We start from the raw sequence: 9,629 nt of genomic DNA, 5'->3' as shown, positions 1-9,629 counted from the left end.
ATTGTGTATTTAAACCGAGGTACCACTGTACATATAAAGTATGTTCCCCCTACAAAAGAATCCTGGGAATTGTAGTTTAAGGGTGCTTGGAATTGTAGCTATATGAGGGGAAATTTATAGTTGATTTCTTGGACGCTGTGTGTTTCAAATGTATGGTGTGTACACAGCAAGTGGGACATGCAACAAAAAATTGGTATCTACAAGAGCATTCCTGTTCAGGATACAAGCCAGTAGGGATAGAGATGTGGGGATTCAGTTTGGATTGCGTTTTAATGTGAATTTACCTGATTTGCACTTCCTGAAACAATATGTGAAATGCAACATGACAGTCCTTTGAAATTTGCACGCTTGTGAATTTTGTGAAGCAGTTCTCCAAAGCAAACAAGAATGCATAAACTGGGGGAAGTTTGCATACCAATGCACGTATCATCAAAACAACACTCAAAGCAGAGTTTTCAAAGAAAACTGAAGCAAGAGAGGAGGAAGGCCGAGAGGCAGAGATGAGTTCGGCTGGTGAAGAAGCACAGGTGTTTTCTCCTCTTGCTGCAGCAAGCTCCTTTCCCCCATGGTCTCCCTGGACCAGAAGAGGCATGAAAAGGGCAGGGAAGAAGTTAGCTTCATGCAGGCCCAGTCTCCAATTGCTTGGAAAAAGCCCTGGAGAGGAGGGGACTTAGATGGCCATGAGGAGGTGGGGACTTTCAGTCTTGGCAATTGATTACATGGAGCAAGGCCACCAGCTCCTGCACTCATTAGGCCTGGCACTCAACCGAGTCTGCGGAAATGGTTTTTTTTTGCTAATAAAGAGTTAACTCCGACTTTGAACCACATAAAAAAATTCCTTCAGTGGCACCTTAAAGACCAACTAAGTTTTTATTTTGGTATGAGTTTTCATGTGCATGCACACGAAAGCTCATACCAAAATAAAATCTTAGTTGGTCTTTAAGGTGCTACTGAAGGAATTTTTTTATTTTGCTTCGACTCAGACCAACACGGCTACCTACCTGTAATTTGAACCACATGATTACTTACCAGCATACTCCAGTGACACTGTATTATTTCATGCTGAAGCCAGAGAGTGCACGGGCAGCCATTCTTAAGGGCATTTCAAATCAGCCGCCCAGAGTGGCTGGGAGAAACCCAGCCGGAATGGCGGGGTACAAATAAATTATTATTATTATTATTATTATTATTATTATTATTATTATTATTATTATTCTGCACCAATGGTGGACCCCCAATGCTGAAACTGGGGAAAAATATGCCTTGCAACTTCTTAATTTTAGGTGCCAGCAATCAGTTGCCATTATTTCTCACTGGTCCACTGAAATAAATGGAGTTTGCGTGTCTGCATTACAACCCTGGCACCCTTAACAAGCTGACATGATTCACCCCACGTAAGTCTTGCTGGGGCTGCTCACTAATGCAGACTAGTGTCAGTGCACCATATATTGTACTTAATAAATTTTTATATTACTTGGATTAAAATGTCAAGGAGTGAAGATTTAAGATTAATCAAAGTAACTCGTTTGCCTTGTGACCGTGGTTTAATCAACACCAGTTTCAAACCTAGTTATGCCAAAGATTAAATTGAGATAACACCCAGGCAAGGGAATCGTTGTTGCAAGTGGTAATTATTTCCAAGTTTATATAGGTAGAAAGCAACAGTAAGGAAAGGCTTTCCCTTGCTCTTCCCGTCTATATGAAGAGTTCAGTCCAGATCAGACTGAGGCACTGTTAGTGGGGGGTTCCCTAGACCAGGTTGATGGGAGGTTGCCTGCCCTTGATGGGAGGTTAGACTCCCTCTGGAGGAGCAGGTATGTAGTTTGGGGATATTCCCAGAGAGTGCCATTTTTCTAGAAATAAGAAATAATAAAATATCAAACTTCCCTGTACATGGCTGCCTTCAGATGTCTTCTAAAGGTTTTGTAGGTATTTATCTCTTTCACATCTGATGGGAGGGCGTTCCACAGGGCGGGCGCCACTACCAAGAAGGCCATCTGCCTGGTTCCCCGTAACCTCACTTCTCGCGCTGAGGGAACTGTCAGAAGGCCCTTGGACCAAGATCTCTGTGTCCAGTCTGAAAGATTGGGGTGGAGATGCTCCTTCAGGTATACAATGCTGAGGCTGTTTAGGGCTTTAAAGGTCAGCACCATCTTCAAAATCTGTGGCATTCCTTGTTTCTGTTCCAGGACTATACACAATGGAGCCATAAATCCTGCCTAATGGGCTGAAGCTCCAAGTAGTTAATGCTTATGACCACTAAATTTTGCACTGTATTGAGTTGATTGTTTCATAGTTTCCATTGTTTGTTCAAGTGATGGAAGCCATTAGAAAGTCTAATCGGGTCTTTATTTCATCCAATTAGGAATGCTGCATTTTAAGATTTCGTTTGATTGACTATAATATTTCAGTCTCAAAGGATGCATGCTAATTGCATTTGTATTTTGGAATTTCATAAAGAACTGAGCCCTTCACCTGCCAAAACAACAGTGATTTGTACAATTATTGAAAATATTCACTGCTGTGTGCTTGATAAGAAGATTGCTGCATCAGAGTATGGGAACGTTTTGGGTCATAAAAACTTTGGAATGCAAAATGAATCAGTCAGAGCCATATAGGTGATGTGAAATAATAGTAGGAATAGTTATGCCATCAATGTGTATGGTGCTGTGTAGAATATAAGAGGATATATCCCTGGCCCATGGGGTTTTACAGTCTGATCAATCAACCAATCAATCATGGTAGATCCACGAACATACAATTTATAATCCATGTGAAATATTTGTGCTTGGGTGTGCATTATGCAGTCATTATTATGCAAGTAGCAGTTTGGGATATTGGTTCATCCATAGAGCAAGGATATCTTTCATGTCTTGATTCCCCACCCCCCTCACCCCCAATATCTAGGGATTCCTTTTTTCTTACACTCAAGTGATATAATAGTTTAAATGAATGAATGAGTGAATGAGTGAATGAATGAATGAATGAGTAGTACTTTATTTACCTCACAGCTTGATTTTTTAAAAAGAGACTTTGCTGTGATACAGTGACTGGTAGAATCAGGGGACAGAAATATTGCCAGAGTAATATTTCTGACAAAAAATGTTTTTGTTGTAAATAATAATAATAATAATAATAATAATAATAATAATAATAATAATAATAATAATACCCATCTGATTGGGTTGCTTCAGGCACTCTGGGTGGCTCACAGCCGATTAAAACATCAAGCACAGCAAAGCAACAATCGTTAAAAAAACTTCTCTATACAGGGCTGCCTTCTAAAAGTCAGATAGTTGTTGATTTCCTTGACATCTGACGGGAGGGCAGGCACAGCTACCGAGAAGGCCCACTGCCTTCTCGGTAAAAAGAGTATGAAGCTAAGCGTGGCTGCTCAATTACCGACGTATGTGAATGTTTGGTTGTCTGTAAATAAAGCATAATCTCTATGAAGAAAAATCTGTTTTTAAAATGGATCAATGGACCCCCCCCCCAGTGAAATCAGAAAGGATATAACACATGTATAAAATTAGTTTCTGACATCTCTGGGAAGGGCTGGGAAAGACCCATCTCTGAAACCTTGGACAGCTCCTGCGATTCGGTTAGGTGGTACCGGTAGCTTCCAGAAGACACAGGTTTGTTATCATTGCTCTTTGTTATTCCACTGTTTCTCTATAATGCTGAGCTATTTGATTTGCCTTCCCTATGTATGGCACTTTAAAATATTTTAAAAATAAACTCCAATTCCATTTTTATGAACGGTTTTGAAGAGGTTGCAAATGGGTTTCATTTAGGCTCATATTCTCGAGTCACTGGTGGAGGTTAGGAGATCATCTGTCAGGGAACCTTTAGCTAGGATTCCTGCATTGCAGGGGGTTGGACTAGATGACCCTCGGGAACCCAACTCTACAATTCTTTGTATCTCTCTTATAGTCAGCCTATTGGCATGGTTCACGCTTCTGCCTTGGCCCTCTGCACATTGTACTGATACAGTCTAGTTAAGAGGGAGCTCAGCTACCCAATCACTTTAGCCTCTTAGACCATGGGCTACTGCTACTTGAGTGATGAGCATCTAACCGGTCACTACTAACATATGATAAAGACTGGAAATTTCTTACGGAGTTTTTGAGCGAAAGAGAAAATGAACTTGTAGTATCTGGATCTGAATATTGAAAAAATACTGGTTTATAGAAGAAGGGTTGGATCTTAAAGAATGAACATCATATGTAGCTGCCAGAAATCCTTTTATTTTATTCTATCTTTCTTTGGTTTCTTTCTTTCCCTTTTCTCTTGCTTTCTCCTTCTTTAGATTTCTCTATTTTCTTGCATTTTCTTTCTTCTGATTTTGCTCTTTTTTAAAAAGATTAAGTAGCTGTTTTATCTCTGTATATTATAAAAAATATACTTTGTAATGGGTATGTATTTCTGTGTATCTTTCAATAAGTATCAATAAATAAAACTTAAAATGGAGTGATGAGCATCAAACCTAAGCTGAAGTCTTGGCTTTTGGATTCAGCATTGAACCAAATCTTGCTTACAGCACAGAAGCAATACTGTGATAGTCTCTGGTCATGGATGCAATGCTCACCTCTCACCCATAAGCTGAATCTCACGGTATTAAAAAGATCATGTGAAGCTCGTATACTTTTGCCACAAACTCACTCACCTCAATAGCAAATGCCAGAAAGGGATCAGGGCATAAGCCTCTTATGTTCTTCGTCCCTGCTGAGTTCCTCCTCTCTCTTCTGTCTTGTTATTTACATCAGAAATGCATAATCATGAAACTGAGCGTGTAATAAAACTTGATTTATACTAAGGAAATTAATGTAAAGCTTCTGCTACTGCCCTTGTTTATTTTCTCTGTTATTTTGTGCATCTGCACTGGATTTATTATATATATATATATATATGAATAATCATTTATCCTCTTTCACAAAAGCACATAATTTATTTTAACTAATGCATATTTACTCGTACATACAGAAAATGAACATTTCATAAATGCTGAATGGTGATATTATCTAAATATATGCCAGTTATCTGAAAACATTCAAAATTAGATGTGATTGCCAGATAGAGAGAAGTGATGAATAGGAATTATTTTACTAGCTGCAATGCCATTGCACTCAGTGGGACTCTCCACCACCACTCAAGGGAACAGTACAGGCACCAGTGTAAATAGAGTACAATGGCATGACTTTTCCTTCCATCGGATATTATGAAAACACCACAGAAGACATCCTTTGCACCCAGATCATACATTCCAAATTTCACAACGGTTGTGGGCTGATGTCTATAAATGTTTTCCATCCACATGAGATAACACTTCAGACTGCAGTGAGTTTTGAACCTGAGAAATGTCAAGTGGGGTTTCAACTAGTGTGCTGCTAGAATCATAGAATCATAGATTTGGAAGAGACCACGAGGGCCATCCAGTCCAACCCCCTGCCAAGCAGGAAACACTATCAAAGCATTCCTGACATATGGCCATCAAGCTTCTGCTTAAAGACATCCAAAGAAGGAGACTCCACCACACTCCTTGGCAGCAAATTCCACTGCCAAACAGCTCTTACTGTCAGGAAGTTCTTCCTAATGTTTAGGTGGAATCTTCTTTCTTGTAGTTTGAATCCATTGCTCCGTGTCCGCTTCTCTGGAGCAGCAGAAAAAAAACCTTTCTCCCTCCTCTATATGACATCCTTTTGCTCTGGTCAAAAGAGATTACCGCAGGGAAAAGGTAAACAGGTGAAGGTAAAGGACCCCTGGATGGCTACGGCCAGTCAAAGGCGACTATGGGGCTATGGTGCTCATCTCGCTTTCAGGCTGAGCGAGCCGGCACTGGTCCACAGACAGCTTTCCAGATCATGTGGTCAACATGACTAAATTGCTATTGGCGCAATGGAATACCGTGACGAAAACCAGAGCACACAGAAACTCCTTTTACCTTCTCTCCGCAGTGGTACCTATTTATCTACTTGCACTGGCATGCTTTCGAACTGCTAGGTTGGCAGGAACTGGGACAGAGCAATGGGAGCTCACCCCGCTGTGGGGATTCGAATTGCTGACCTTCTGATCGGCAAGCCCAAGAGGCTCAGTGGTTTAGACCACACTGCCACCCGCGTCCCTACAGGGAAAAGTCCCCTGGGAAAGTAGTTAGGCAAGCCAGGAAGCCACCTAACTACAACTTTGCACGGAGGCCTCATGTGGTACTACCTAACCCTCACGAGAGCTCACACCTTGGGCTTGCTGGGGATTTTGCTGCTGCTACTGTTCCCCATGATAGACAGCACCAACCTCTCTCTTATACAGCCATGATCTTGCACCAAGTCCTGCCACCTCAGCAGCACGTAGTTCTGAACACAGAGTGGGATACAGTATTCTACAATAGTACTGCTTTGTAGGACTAACAGAAGACTTACCTCTCTGCATGTGGATTCCTAGGTTGCCAAAATGCAGTGCAGGATTAAACCCTGTGGAGGTCCCTTGTGGGGGCTTGTGTGCATGCTCCAGTGGGATAACTTTGAGCGAAGAAAGCTTGATGGTCATTTTCTTTCAAGATCCAATCGATATCATTTTGATCCGTTGTCAGAGGGCCCTTAAAAGGTGTGGGGCCTATAGGCCAGTGCCTGCTCTGCCTATTTGGTAATCCAGCACTGCCAAAATGGCACCATTCATCACAAAGAGGGAGTTATTAACAGGCTCAGGGGAACCCCAAGTTGCTTAGAAGTTCAAAAGCAAACCAACAAAAGGGCATGGAACCAAAATAGTCCAAAGAAGACTGAGCATGTCCAGGGAAAATGACTGACCTTTCTGGAGTATGGGTCCAAAACATTTTGGGGGGAGGGATGGAATAGAGTGTCTTGGGAAAGGGCATGGCTGGCTTGATCCCTTTAAAGCCCCTCCACTGCAACATTTTATTGCAGATCTCAGTTGTTATTGTGAATGAACTCTAGCCTAGTATAACCAAAAGCTGAAGCCTTTCAGAAGAAGGTGTCTTATACTGGACGTTTGATGAATGAGTGGCATTCAACTGAAACACAGAGGACAAGTTTCGACTTAAGCCCTTATCAAAACATTTTGAGCAATGAGATTGTACTTACGTGGTATAAGGCTCATACCACAGGTAGATTTTTCAGCATCTAAAGAAGGTGGACTCTCCTCTGCCCAGGATGACATGACATTCTGTGAACCTCAAAGGAAAGAAGCATTTTTCACATCAATGAATGTTAACATTCCATTGCCATTTATCTTTCCGACCCATGTATTGGCAGCTTCCGTGCTGCTTAGATGTGCCATTGGATGCGAAGACTATGGTTGTTAGACAAAGCTTGGACAAGATTGTAAAATCCCGGCTTAATATTGATTGAGCAATATTACTAAGTGCAGAGAGAGTCTGGGAAATTTTAAATGTTTAAGGGGGTGGGGAAATGTTTTACGTTAGAGGAATAGGTGGTGAACGATGGGGCTGAATGGTGAAAGAGATGAAGAAAAATAAACACGCAAATAACAAGATGTTGCTGAAAAGGATCTGAAGGTTTTAGCACCACAAAAGAAACACGCACCATTTGACAGATGCAATTCTGAGTTAACCTAGAGGGTTCAATAAGTATGAACTGGATTCAGTATTGGACATACATTTGAATTGGAAAACAGCATTCAGAGGGTGAAGAATGGGTGCTGCTCACATTATAGGAAAGACTTGCGTAAAAAATGTGTGTGTGTGTGTGTGTGTGTGCAATGTTGCAGATAATGGAGTCTATCTCTTCCTGTTTCAGCCCTGAAAGTGGGAATGGGGTCTGCAGCCAGGAGGGAAGAATTGACCCTCACCTTCTACATGTTTGATCCATTTATGCATGTATATGGACCTCTCTGGATCCCACCTTGAGTTTCAGGATATAGAATTCAAAGCATACCTGAAAAAACTTTGAGAACTACACATTCTCAATCCCATCCATTTTAATAGGTCTGCTCTAAGTATGGATCTGGATCCAAACAAAAAAACAACAACAATTAAAGAAAACAAGACAATATAACTGGTGCAACATATCTATGGAGATGCCATAAATGAGAAGCTTTCAAGGGCTGGAGGGATTATGGCTTTGCTCATGGTGTTTAGATATTGCAGAGTAATATCTGGGTGGATCTAGAACAGCTGACTTTGCACTCCTTGGCGAAAAGGTGGGATATATACACAACAAATAAATAAATGTGCTAAAATTTAGTGACACTTTGAAATCATGTAACAGCAGACAACTTCTGTCCAAGTTGGACTTGTAGCCTGATGAGCAGATTAAGAATTATACTGGCGCTGGCCTGCTCACTGTTCATTACAGTGGCCTCTCTCCTTATCTGCTCTTTCAACAGTGTGGGGTTGATTTAGAAAAATGGCGTGGCACACCCGCCGGTCCTCTAGGATTAGGAAGTGTAATACTGGCAAACCAGTACAATGACAGATCAGGAGGTGAAGGCATAGGTCAGTTGTACTGGGTGAGGCTTGGTGGATCTGGAAAGATTGGGATAGATCTGGCTGAAGCAGGCTTGACAGGAGGAGACCAGGATGGGTCAAACTTGGGTTAGGGAGAAACAATGGAAGCAGGTAGAACCTTGGAAAAGTACTGAGTGTCACAAGATTAAGAGGAGGGGGGTGTTTAAGGAGCAGGTCATGTGACAGGTACATGATGTGTGGGGTGTGCAGTTCACCACTTCCTTCATGGCGGAAAGTTTGGGGTGTTGGCAGGAAGTGACATGTACCTGAAGATTACTATGCATGAGGTTTTACTCTGTAATTGGTTGGAAGCTGCGTTACAAGTTAATCATTAGCTGTCAAAGTTGCTGTCAATAAATACAGGCTCCCGAGCTCCACCCGGGGTTGGCCTTTGGGGAACTCAGCCTTGTCTCTCGTCTCGTTATTGGATTATCCATTGCTACACAACAGTTATGGAGAATGAGTGTTTAGGCCTAAAAGAGGGTGTACTTTTTACTATTCTCATGCCTAAACTTAGAACCAGGGCTTAGTTGAGTCCATATGCACTGGTGTTGAGTAGGCCCCCACACAGAAAGGCTTAATTTCTCTTCTTTGAGCCATAGGCAGCTGGGTGTCCTTGGTCCTTTTATGTTGAGATGACTTTGTAGCATCACTGTGAAGGCATAAATAGGAGTCACGGTGTAGGTCTTGAGGAGGTGAGTGTTGTGTGTGTCTGTGTGAGAGAGGAGATATGCATTTTGTCCAGGAAACCAAATTAGCTGAAGTTGACCCTGATGGTAGCATGTTTCAGTACAAAGAACATTGATTACATATTTTCCTAAAATTGAGGAATCTGTTTAAGGTTGTTCCTTCAATCCCTAAAATGTGATTATTATTATTTAAATACAACCGCCCATTGCCTTTAATTCCATACTCTGGACTGTTGACACCCCTTGATTTATATATAATAATATGGTTCAGAGGGATCTCCAGGCAGGTGAAAATAAAGGTTTAATGACTGAATTTCTATATCCTCTTTCTTTGATTGAAAATAATATAAGACAACTGGCTTGGTGGCCAGACAGATTACATAAGCACAAGTTAAGTGGTCGAATAAAAATGAGTGATATCCCTCCTTGACTTAAATACAGCACTAAGTAGTGTGCCC

This window comes from Zootoca vivipara, chromosome 11 (assembly GCF_965207765.1).
Source record: "Zootoca vivipara chromosome 11, rZooViv2.hap1.1, whole genome shotgun sequence".
Classification (NCBI taxonomy): domain Eukaryota; kingdom Metazoa; phylum Chordata; class Lepidosauria; order Squamata; family Lacertidae; genus Zootoca; species Zootoca vivipara.
This window is presented reverse-complemented; position numbering follows the sequence as displayed.